General features: G+C 36.8%; 1 long non-coding RNA gene and 1 other non-coding gene across 2 annotated transcripts; one reads left to right on the forward strand and one right to left on the reverse strand.

The window, feature by feature from the left end:
• Positions 1 to 1,850: 1,850 nt before the first annotated feature.
• On the reverse strand, positions 1,851 to 1,922 carry trnat-cgu. The gene has a single exon. It is a non-coding gene; the product is annotated as a tRNA-Thr (tRNA).
• A 522-nt stretch (positions 1,923 to 2,444) lies between these two features.
• Positions 2,445 to 5,663, forward strand: LOC121633908. The gene is made up of 2 exons (XR_006009139.1): positions 2,445 to 2,619; positions 3,755 to 5,663. It is a non-coding gene; the product is annotated as an uncharacterized LOC121633908 (long non-coding RNA).
• The last annotated feature ends 6,643 nt before the right edge of the window (positions 5,664 to 12,306 follow it).

Consider the following 12,306-nt stretch of genomic DNA (forward strand, 5'->3'; position numbering starts at 1 on the left):
TCTTTTGACCTATACCGCATTTCAGTTAGTTTAACAGAAAGTCTAGATTTCAGTCCTTTTTTATGTATATGTTCAAGTTTATTTTGATATTAAACGGTAAAACGAAGAACTTGACTTCAAGACTTTGCTTTCCGACGTACGGAAGCGTCCAGCTGCCACAGCCATGAAAAAAATATCGAAGAAGTTTCTCGTTATAACGAGATAGATTCTCGTTATAACGAGATATAAATCACGTTTTAACTAGATGTATTTATCTCGTTATAACGAGAATCTTTCTCGTTATAACGAGATAAGTTAAAAATGTATTTATCTCGTTATAACGTGATAAGTTTATTATAAGAACACAGCCTGTACTGTATGCAGATGTTGTTACGACCTATATTGGAGCAAAATACATTTCATGGAAAATATACTCATCAAGCAGAAACTTTTCAGTTCTTTGTGACAATGATTAATTGTTCTACTCTGGTTTATTGTTGTACAGAAATGTGGGACAGTTATGAGAAACACGTAGGTCACCTGCCTGCGCACAGTGAGACGGTGCGTGCCTGTGTGTGTCTGAATTGCCACAGAGCAGGCATCCCCAACCTGGGACCTCTTGAGCCAGTGTCCTGAAGGTTTTCAGTGTGGTTTATTATTTCCAGAGAAATTCCTAATTTACTACATGGGATTAAGTTTTACTTCATTGGAGAGATTTGATGAAGCTTGGAGGAGACTTGTTGACGTTGCACCCTTTAAGTAGACAGGACCACGTCTTTATGTCGGCAACTTATTTCTCCCAGTCCCAGCGGTGCATAAAGCCTTTATAATTTTCATTTTTATTGTCAGGAGACAACATATTATTAACTGAAAGCAGCGCGCACACCCTATTGTCACTCAGACACATGCACGCACCGTCTCACTGCGTGCAGGCAGGTGACGCACCGTGTTGCTTATAACGGTCTTGTGTGCAAGAATAAGGTCTGCACCAGCCTGTTAACGACCCATTATTTGAGTCAGGTGTGCTGCAGTATGGACATACTGAAAACCTGCAGGACACTGGCTCAAGAGGTCCCAAGTTGGGGAAGCCTGCTCTGTGGCAATTCAGACACACACACGCACCGTCTCACTGTGCGCAGGCAGGTGACCTACGTGTTTCTCATAACTGTCCCACATTTCTGTACAGCAATAAACCAGAGTAGAACAATTAATCATTGTCAAAAAGAACTGAAAAGTTTCTGCTTGATGAGTATATTTTCCATGAAATGTATTTTGCTCCAATATAGGTCGTAACAACATCTGCATACAGTACAGGCTATGTTCTTATAATAAACTTATCACGTTATAACGAGATAAATACATTTTTAACTTATCTCGTTATAACGAGAAAGATTCTCGTTATAACGAGATAAATACATCTCGTTAAAACGTGATTTATATCTCGTTATAACGAGAATCTATCTCGTTTTAACGAGAAACTGCTTCGATATTTTTTTTCATGGCTGTGGCAGCTGGACGCTTCCGTACCGACGTGCGTGTGTTGAGTGCAAAGAAGCCTGAGGTCCAAAGCTAGTGAGTCAGCCACGCTGCACCCACAGTTGTAATAATAATAATAAACTGAGCAGCACATTAGAATTGCAGAGGATGAAAAGCCCCATCAAGAAAATACGTGCAAGGATTTTACCTTTCAAGGGGAAATTAATATAGAATTCATAAGTGGGCTTCAAAAATGACAAATGGAGTTTAAATATCTGATATTCAAAAATAGGTGAAACTGCCAAGAAAACGTTAATTTGAATCACCCTGTCGCTGAACAGTGCCATACAAATACACTTGTCTGGATACACAAAAAGGTACGTTTCACAATTTGTAGGCACGGACGGGGTTCGAACCCGCGATCTTCGGTTTACGAGACCGACGCCTTACCACTTGGCCACCGCGCCTGATAACGCGGGCAATGTCACAACATGTTGTTTTTAGATGAAGGCATGACCTGTAGGAATATATGGTGTTTACATGTTATGCATGCATACAACAGTCTTCATATTTGGTCTGATCTCCACCGGGAAGTACATTTAAAAATTCTTCTGTAAATATGTCCTGTTTTCTCTTTCTCTGCAGTGCCCGGTGAGATGGGCCAACCCATGTTAAGGCATGTACCAGCTATTTTAAGGGCAATAGAATTAAATGACACCTGCTATGTCAATACTATATCAAAATTCTGATAACTTTAGAAGAAGTTCAACATGTTTTACTCTTGGCATAAGTACATACGTCGGAAACGATCGGATATAACACCAATGAAATTAAAACCATCTTGACAAAAATAATTTGGGCAGCCGAATTTCTCCACCGATGTCATTACTGAAAATAAATGACCGTGAGGAATATTTTATGGCCTAAAATATGGATAATTAGCAACAATGTTCAAATGCTAAGTTTTCCATCCGTTCCTCTGTTGAGAGGGGAACGTTGATGGAGAAACACCCGGAAGTAGATGGTTCACAGCAGATTGAATTTCAATCTTTCCCAGAGACATAAAGCTGTAAATGTAATTTGAAGATGTGATAGGGAAGTGTACAATTTTGGGATGGTGCAGGGACTGCCCGGTCCTTGTTGATGTCATAAGTGTCTCGTGCTGTAAGTTTTGACGTTCCATGAAAATCAGAGCTAGCTAATTGAATCCTGTTAGCCAGAGGTTAGCCAGAGGTTTCTGTTATTAAGTTTATTAACAACGCGCCCGATTTAATGTATTTTCATATTTGGTTTTTGTGCTCAAGCAACTGCATGTTTTACACTGTTAGTAGCTTTCAATACAATTGGGTTCCGCTTGTGTAGCGTGTAGCTAATGCTAATCATTACTGGATAATGTAGTCACTGTAGTCACAGACAGTATCTAACGTTGTCACGCCTGGAGTTCAAAAGTGGCATAAATGCTCAGCATGTTAGACTTTTTAGACTGGTAGGTAAGATTGTCATTCGCTTTGGAGTCCAAAGTTTTTCAGCTTTCTCCATATTAATTCTTGAAAACATAACAAGCTGAAACAGTGTGTGATAAGATGCACCCAATTCTACCGCTAATTCCTGAAAGGTTGTTCCTAATCAAACACAACAAAACCTCGATAATTAGAAGTCCTGTTTGGGCCATGTACTGAATTAAGGATTGAATCAATCCATGTCCAAAAGCAAGCTCATGCTGTTGATCAGGAGTGCTAAACTCACACAAAACTCCAAAATTTACATTTTGTTATAGTACAAAGAAATTAATTATCAATATGTTTACATTTAATGAACTATCCTTTTAAAAAACATTATAAATTATCAAAAATTTCTTTGAGAAACATAGGTTTAAACAATATTTTGCCTCACTTGCACATTTGCATGTTTTTACCCATTATTTTATTTATGTTATTTGATATTCTAATTATCACTTAATATACAAAACAAACACATGTTAATATTTCATGAAAATTCATATATACAAACATTTCTATAAAGATATACATCTATTTGTATGTTTATATATATATATTCCTCCCAAAAAGCCCAGTTTGGACTGCTTGGTCACCTTCAGTGGCCTGATCAAGCTCTGTCTTCCACTCCTGCTTTAGCTCCTCTAAAACTATAACGTGGAAGTGCATGCCCCCAAGTTCAGAATGTGTCATCAACACTTTTTATTGCTTTTCAGGAATGAACAACCTCTAAAAGAGCATTTAAAATACCTTAAAAACATGTTGAAATATGAGTCTGATGTTTGTCTTGAAATCTTCTACAGCTGATCCTCCCTCCCCTCTTCATCATGCCTCTGGTGGTTGATGCTGTGTGGGCCTTGTGGAGCATCGGGGCTGGCATCTATGACTACTTCCACACCAGTGCTATGGAGGAGAGGATCCACACTCTGGAGAATGTCCTCTCCATCCATCAGTTTGTGATTGCAGGACTGTCTGCTGGCCTCCTCCTGCTCCTGACCTACATACTCTGGAGAAAACACTGAAAGTTCACTGGACCCCTCCATCCAAGGCCAAACACCCACAGGATGCTGTTTCATTGTAGGTTGTCTCTTGCACTCCAGAGAAGCTTCCTGATATTGTCCCTCATGCTACAACATCAATTGGGATGCACCAGATGAAGTCAGGATCACCAGCGGCCACCCTTACCATGAGGACATGGAATCCCTGAAAACTTGTCTTTGGCTAGTGAGCGCTTTGTCTGTGTGTTGCTGTGTTTTCATTGTTAAACCGTTCACGTTGTTCGCACTTTAAATGCTTTGCTACACTTGAACGACGGTTCAGAAACAATGCCATTAATTCTAACATCTAGACAGGTGGAGGAGAGGAAGTGTGATGAGTTTTTCTGAAAAGCAGAAAACGTCGGCAAGTACATCTCTGCTCATTACTAACTTATGTTTTAAAATATCAAGACATTAGAATTATTACCAGGTCAGTTTTCTCTCATGCTAACAATTTAATCATCTTTTTTTTTTCTAGAACTCATTTATGTCTCTGTGTCTGCTGACTTGTATCACCATTATAACTGACTTATCACCCAAAAAGTCCAATATAAATTAGGGTTACAGTTTAAGCCTATTTTTACATTGATAATGGAAGAACAGGTTATTTCATCTCCAAATGCAGGCTTACACCATTTTACACCAAAAGTAGCATAAAACACACACCTGCTAAAACATTTCAAGTAGGAATATGTATGTAATCGCTCGTCTCCCCATCAAAGAGGTGTGGATTGCTGCTGTTTTCCTAGGAAGTGTCTCCTCACATCGTGTTCTTCTGGTCCTACTCATCTTTGCTCTTTTTTTCTTTTCTCTTGTTTTTTAGGAGAGAATTGTTAAAACAGGTCCTTTCATCAGAAATTAGAAATATTACATTAGGATTTTTCCCTTTTGTTTTAATGGTTTAAATTGTCTTCTGTAGTATTAAGTTCTTCTATTATCTGAATAAAGTTTCTAAAATGAATTTTTAGGGGTTATTGGACATGAAAACAAACCTGAATAATTAATTGTGCTCCTCTGATTGGGATTCCCATCGATGCTTTCTTTCAGAAATTAAACTTCACATATGAACAGGATAAAATGGTATAAAGGTTTAGTAGGTTTTAAAGGGATGGAGATGCCACAGAACTTTAAAATTTAACATGTTCTTTAGGTCATGTGAGTGTGGATTGTGTTGGGCGGGAATGTGTGGCTGTGGTCAGACTGGAATTAATCTTTAAGCTTCCCGTCTGACATCAGCTGATCAATGAAGAAGGTTTTAAAGACGCCTGTTTAACAAGCACAAACACCTCAAACACTGACAACTAATCATCTCTTTGTGTTTTATGTTAATGCTTCATGCTGAGAAGGATCGCGGGTTCATGTATTTATTTAATGTCCTCTGATGTTTTGTGTAAAAGAAGAAAATGTGTTTATTAGAGTTTTTTTCCCCAACTCTTCTCCTGTCTGTGTTTAAAGTTGGTCTAATTTCATTAGTTCATCATCTTCCCTGCAGGTTAAACTGTGAAAACCAGTGAACTGTGTGCAGGACTGTCTGTTTAACTCTGCCGAACCACTACTGTTACAGAAATAATAAGGGAATATGTTTGACTAATAACTGTTGAAGTTAAAGCTTCATTTTTGCTGACTTTTACTTCTGTTCTCTGACATGATTAAAGAGTAATTTGTGTTTCATCCACATTACAAAGTTCTTCCTTTTTTCATCACAGTCTGACAGCAGGAAGTCGTTTTCATAGAATTACCACACATATGACTTTGTGGAGTTTTTAGTAAAAACACGAGTGAATAAATCAATAAAAAATAATTAAAATGAATTATAAAAATACTCAAGAATAATTTGAAATGACGCCAGATTACAAAAAGTCAACAGGAGTCAAGATAATAACCTGTTCCATCCATCCATCTGTCCTTCTGTCCAGGCTGATATGTCATCTAAAGCAACCTTCCCACTGAGCTAGAGAACAAATGCACCATTTGTTGAAAAAAATCCAGTGATGTTATTGGATTTACAGAAACCTGGTTGGTGAGTTCTTCACCTGAGGCTCACATAGATATGGGCGGGATGGAAGAGGCGATCTTAAATGTTCACAGATTATATAACCGGAATAAATTGCACTTGAATGTGTGGGAGTGAATATAGAACTTCAGATGAAAGTGAGCTTCAAGGTTATTTGCATCTATCAAAGAGCCTCAGCTGTGAATTTTATGATAAGTTGAAGTTACTTTTGAAGTCTTGCAGTCCTAGTAAAGAGGTAATAATCATAATGAGTGATTTTAATATTCACTGGGACAATAAAAGAGAAAGGGAAAAAAATTAAGAGATAACTGACCCTTTTAACCTGGTTAAATTAGTCGAAAAGCCAGTTTGTATGACTAATCAAACTGACTATCAAACTTGATAATTATGTAACTGGTGGAGGGGAGGTTGCTGAATAAAAACAGAACAATGTTTTGTCCTTTTTGTGGAGTCATCAACAACTTCATGAAACACATTCTGTGCAAGAACCGCTGCTGACTTCCTGCCTGTAACTGAACTACAAATCATTTGTTTGAACTACAGGATGAGGTCATTGCTGCATCACTTCCAGTATTAAAGACAATCCCTTTCCCTTACGAGCAATCTTTTATTTATTTGTTTCGGAATATATATTTGTGTTTTGTCACTTCTAGATTTGTCTCTGCATTCTTTTTAATATTTTGAAAAATTTGTTTCCTAAAATGTAAATTTTATTTTCAAATTTCCAAACGTCTTTTATAAAGACTGAATTAGTTTGCATATATATATATATATATATATATATATATATGTATATGAATTTCTTAATGTAAATTTTAAGTTTATTGCCTCTCAGCCACCATAGTTTGGGATAAGTAACACATGAGGGACATTTTTCCACATCACCTGATCCTAGATACATCACACCATAGAAGAAGACGTAGAAGAAGTAGTTTCCTGTAGTGCAGTCATCGCTGCATCTGAGGCCACTGGATCCGCTCACATGAAAACATGTTTACATCTGGAAGAATTCTGGCCACTGAGAGCCACCGTACATTCACAACTGAGCTATACCCATCTTTACCACTAGATGTCAGTAATTCTTACACACTGTACCTTTAAAAAAAGATACAGTGAAATGTTTTAATTAAATACGATATGAGCACAGGCCCCACTCTTCACTTCTCAGGTATTGTGCTGCTCATATTTTAGACTGTAGATGAATTTAGTAAATCATACCACATCAATCAATGAAACAAAATAGAAGCAGTGAGACACAATTATTATAAAATGTGCCGGATAATAATCATGATATTAATTTGACATCCAGCTTTTTTTTTAGCCTCCAATTACATAAAGTTTTGTATAAAATAAGGTTTATTGAACAGAAAAAGAAAACCATAGCATTGAGCATTGCAATGCAAGGCAAATTAATTTGTATAGCTATTGTAGAAAAATTACCAAGAATCTGGAGTGAGTAAAAGTATAACAAAATTTGTTAAGGCAGAATAAATTTTAAGACAGGATTACATGCAAGTATGAGAGCAGTCGTCTGACTCACGTGAAGTCAGTAGAGGACTCTGATGAAAAAAGTAAAGACAAGTTTTTATGCTTCTCTGTTTCCTGTGAAGGTCAGCCCCAGAGCTGATAAGCTCAGGACAGGAGACTAATCAGAGCCATCTCTCCCCCAGTTCCTCAGAGGAGAAGCGTTAATCTAAGAACTGGTGCAGGCTGGGATCATAAACAACCCATGCTATCTCAAAGGGGGTGCAATCTACCCCAAGATGTACCAGCCTGTACTAAAATGAAATAAGAGAACAAGCAATCAATGTGAAAATAGGAACACCCAATATGTGAATGTAATATAAATGGATTATTAACAATAAATGAATAAAGGAAATGATTACAAGTGTGATTACTATATGAGTATATAAGCATAAGCAGCATAATTTCTTCCACAATAGCACATTTCATGTACAAGACAATTCAAACTGCTTTACATAAAACATTAAAAGCATTGCAGCGGGGTGCAGGAAGCAAACAAACTTTAAAAGAAATAATAGAAATTAAATTGCGAGTTTTAGACCACTTTAGTCATTGTCCAACACTAGGATGAGTTAGTCTGCTTTCTGATAACAAAGTAAGCTGACATGCTCCACCATCACTGATAATCAGCCTGTGGGCTCAGACTTTTATGTTTGTGGCTCACTGAGACAAAGGAAACAGCCTTCAAAGCAGTGTTAAAATGTATTTGTATAAGCGACAAACATCAACAACATCACACTTAACAGAAGAAGATATTTTTAAACCACAACATCAAATAAACACCATCAAATTATCAATAAGTGGCAATGAAAGAATTTCTGCAGCCAGAAGTCAAAAGGACAAGAGTGATGAGAAAAATCTGACACTTCGGAGTGAACTCGTGGTAAAACATGTCAGTCATGTTCCAGTGAGGCTGTAAACTGTTAAAGAGATGAATGAAAATGCTTCTGTCCTCCCACCTGCCCTGCCTCCATCACAGGTGGAGCTCCGATTCAGTCCAGGAAACAGCTCACCTGCGTGGCAGTCTGGCAGGTGGAGAGACGTTTTCTTCTATACTAAACAAACTGTAAGTCTGAATTTAGCTGCTTGTTTCTCCTCTGCAGTGTTTGCTTCTTATTTAAGCTCAAACCTTGATCTCTCTGGAGCTCAAATACAGACAAAAAATCTAGAGAAACAACACCATAGATTCAGAGTGTCGTCTCCACCTTTAAAGTCAGTCAAAACAGCTTCCTGCTACTTCCTGTAATGTATGGATGGCTCAAACTGGTTTTGCCGATGAGGCAAAAATGGGGCTTTGCCTTTCTATAACTTTGAGCCTCTCAAGTCAGGCAGGTTTTTCAAGGTTTTTAAGGTCTGCATTACAACATTATCATGTTGCTTATAATCCACCACTGTGTTTTTTCACATCTAGTTTCTAAACATCAAGGTTTTAAGATTCACATCTTTTCAAAAATGCTTTTGATCACAGACAACAAGGTCTTGACCTCCAGCATGTTTTACAGGTTATTTAATGTGCCTCTGATGTTTAAATTTATAACATTTGTTCACACTCGACAGTAAACTAAGTATTTGAAACTGTTAATAAAATGTAGCTGAAAACATGACTTTAATCTCTAGACATTTTATTTGATGGACAATTTTATAGACATATTTTTCAGTAATGAAAACAACTTGATAAAGCTTGACTCTAAAACAATGTTTCATCAACTGAGTATGACAGGCAGCTGTAACTGGGGCTTGTTTAGTTTGGACTATGTATTGTATATGTCCATTTATTCACTTGTTTTGTTTTGATAGCAGAGTGTTTTCTGTGACTCCCCAAACACAATTTGTGTCAAACATAAACACACTTTCCAAAACTTTTATAAAAATTAAAAAAAAAAAAAGAAAAGAAAGAAAACATGTCTGTGTAAGTGAGCCTCTTGTCCTCAATGGGCCACAAAAAATAACTGATTTGTATCAATTTAATATTTTATCCACAATTTAATTACTTCTTGTTTCAATAAGATCAGTGGATGTTTTACGTGACTTCAGAAACAGGCCTGAATCATTCTCAGACTGTATTCTTAAACTTTCTCTCCCAGGTCATCTGGAAAATTGTTAGCAGCTTCCAACAACTCATTTCTTTCAATGTCAGTAATGAGTTCATTGTATTTCTTTCATTTTGTTTGAACTTATGCTTTATTTTAGGCGCTTATAAAGAGCACTTCTTGTGTAAAGTTCCACGATTTAGTATTGGTTGAATTAGTCGGTAGAAAATATAATATTTATGATATTCCAGCAAAATCAGAAGCATTCCTCCCAAAAAAGCCCAGCGTTGTCTGATTGGTCAACTGCAGGTCAGGCTCCGCCCACCCTTCGTAAGCTCCTCTAAAACTTTGAATTTTCATTGGATGCTGTGTTAGTGCACGCCCCCAAGTTCAGAATAAGTCACTGATGGTTTTTCGTTGCTTTCCAGGAATTACCAGACTCACCCCTTTAAAGCTCACACTGAGGAAAAAAGCAAGAGAAAAGTGGATTTTTTTATCTTTTCTTTTTGACAAAAATAATAAGAAACAGTGTTTTTTTATAACAAATGGTTGAGATGACAGTTAATGAAGTAACAATAGTGAAATAATCTAAATTTGAAACAGTGGTGGGATAACATGCCCATGGCTCGGGCAGGTTTATTTCCACACATTCTCAATAAAATTCATTGTTATCTCTGAGAAATTTGCTTTATCAATGGCTGTTAAAGGGTTAAAAACAAGTTGAAATATTAGTTTAATGTTTTTCTTTAAATCACTTACAGAGCCTTTGTGATCTGCAGATGAACCTCTTCCCCTACTCCACCACGTCCCTGGTGGATGCTGGTAAGTCCTTGTGGAGCTTTGGGACTTGGGTGTATGAGTACTACTACACCAGTGCCATGGAGGAGAGGATCCACACTGTTGAGAAAGTCCTTTTTATCCATCAGTTTCTGATTGCAGCCCTGACGGTTGGCTTCATCCTGCTCCTGACGTACATATTATGGAGAAATCACTAGAAGTTCGTCGACCGACCAGGACCTCTCCATCTAAAGCCAAGCACCCACAGGATGTTGTTCCATTGCAGGTTGTCTCTTGGAGACTGTCGTTCACATTTACAATCGTACTTTGCTTTGAACGACTGTTCAAAAACAGTCATCAATTTTGACAATCTTGACAGTGAGTGTGGACAGATGAAGCAGAGGAAGTGATTAAATAAGAGACTTATTTGATATGGAAATGATTGCGCTGTCCTATTGTACTTTAAAGAAAAAGGATTTTTGAGATACTAAGTGGGAATTTTAAGTTAATTAGGCTGCTCACTTATTTAAACTGATTTGGATTTGCAGATGCCCTAATGTTTCATTTCATAAATGCCTTTCTGGTCAACTGTTTCGAGCATTTCCATGTATAATTGCTCCTTTGCCCATCATAGAGGTGTGGATTGCAGCAATGTTTCTAGAAAGTGTCTCCTCTAATAATATTCTTCTCATCTTTGCCCTTTTCTTTTTCCTTTTTTTTTTTAGGACAAAATTGTTAAAACCGGCCTTTTTGTCAGAATTTAGAAACAAAAAGTCAGAATTTAGAGAGATGACATCAGGATTTTAACTTTATTTCCAGGTTAAAATGGTCTTCTGTAGTATTAAATTCTTCTATTGTCTAAATAAAGTTTCTAAATGAATATTTAAGGGATCTTAGACTTGAAAACAAACATAAATAATTAATTGTACTTTTCTGAATAGAAATCCCATCAATGCTTTTCTTTGGAAATTAAACTTCACACATAAACAGGATAAAATAGTATGAAGGTTTAGTAGGTTTTAATGGGATGGAGATGCCACAAAACTTTAAAATTTTAAATATACTTTGGGTCATTTGATTGGAATTGTACAAGAATATGTGGCTGTGAATTAAGCTTTTCAAGCTTCCTGTCTCAGACATCGGCTCTAACTATCAACTATCAAACAAAAAGAGATAAGAGCAAATATACTAGTCACAACATTACAGACGATAAGGTGAACTGTAAACGGTTAATGGCTGCACCATTCAAGTCAAGTCTGCAAATTGCAGCAGTGCCGGAGCTTTTTTGGGACACTGCTAAATATTCTGGCTCAGTGAAAATACATCAGCAGTGTCTAAGTCAGTGTGCGCTTGCAGGCCTAATTTTAGTCCTCATTATGTTTTTGGGTCAGTGGTTTAGTAATCATGCTCTCATTCCCAGCTACATCTGAGAAAATTATGGCCCTATAATTGACCTCTTTTTTTCCATAAAGATGTTGTATTTATGTCTCCATATTTAAGCAGTGCAATTTAGGATAGAAATCTGATATTTAGTCTGTGATTTAGGAGCATGGTGTGCTGATTAAAGTGATAAATTACAAGTTAGCAGACCAGATGATAAATTGAAACTAGCATAAATGCAACATTTCAGAAAAACCTGAAAAGATGTTTGACAAAGAAATAACATCTTTAAGGTTAGTATTTTATTAAATATCCTGCTAATTTTTTTAAAATATTGTTTGGTATTGTATTGCTTCAGTTGACTCACATCTCAGGGCAACCACACATATTTATTCTATATTGAATTCATGACAGCCTGTTCAATATAACCTTCGCACAATTTAAAGTAAATTATTGTTTGGTAGATTCTTGGCATTAAATATAAAACCATTGGAAAGCCTGCCTCTTCTCCTTGGAAATGGAGCCACGTTTGTAAGGATAGTGTGAAATGAGCAGCAGAGTTGATTATACGGGTTGTGTCCACGAAAAACTAG

This window comes from Melanotaenia boesemani, chromosome 2 (genome assembly GCF_017639745.1).
Source record: "Melanotaenia boesemani isolate fMelBoe1 chromosome 2, fMelBoe1.pri, whole genome shotgun sequence".
Lineage (NCBI taxonomy): Eukaryota > Metazoa > Chordata > Actinopteri > Atheriniformes > Melanotaeniidae > Melanotaenia > Melanotaenia boesemani.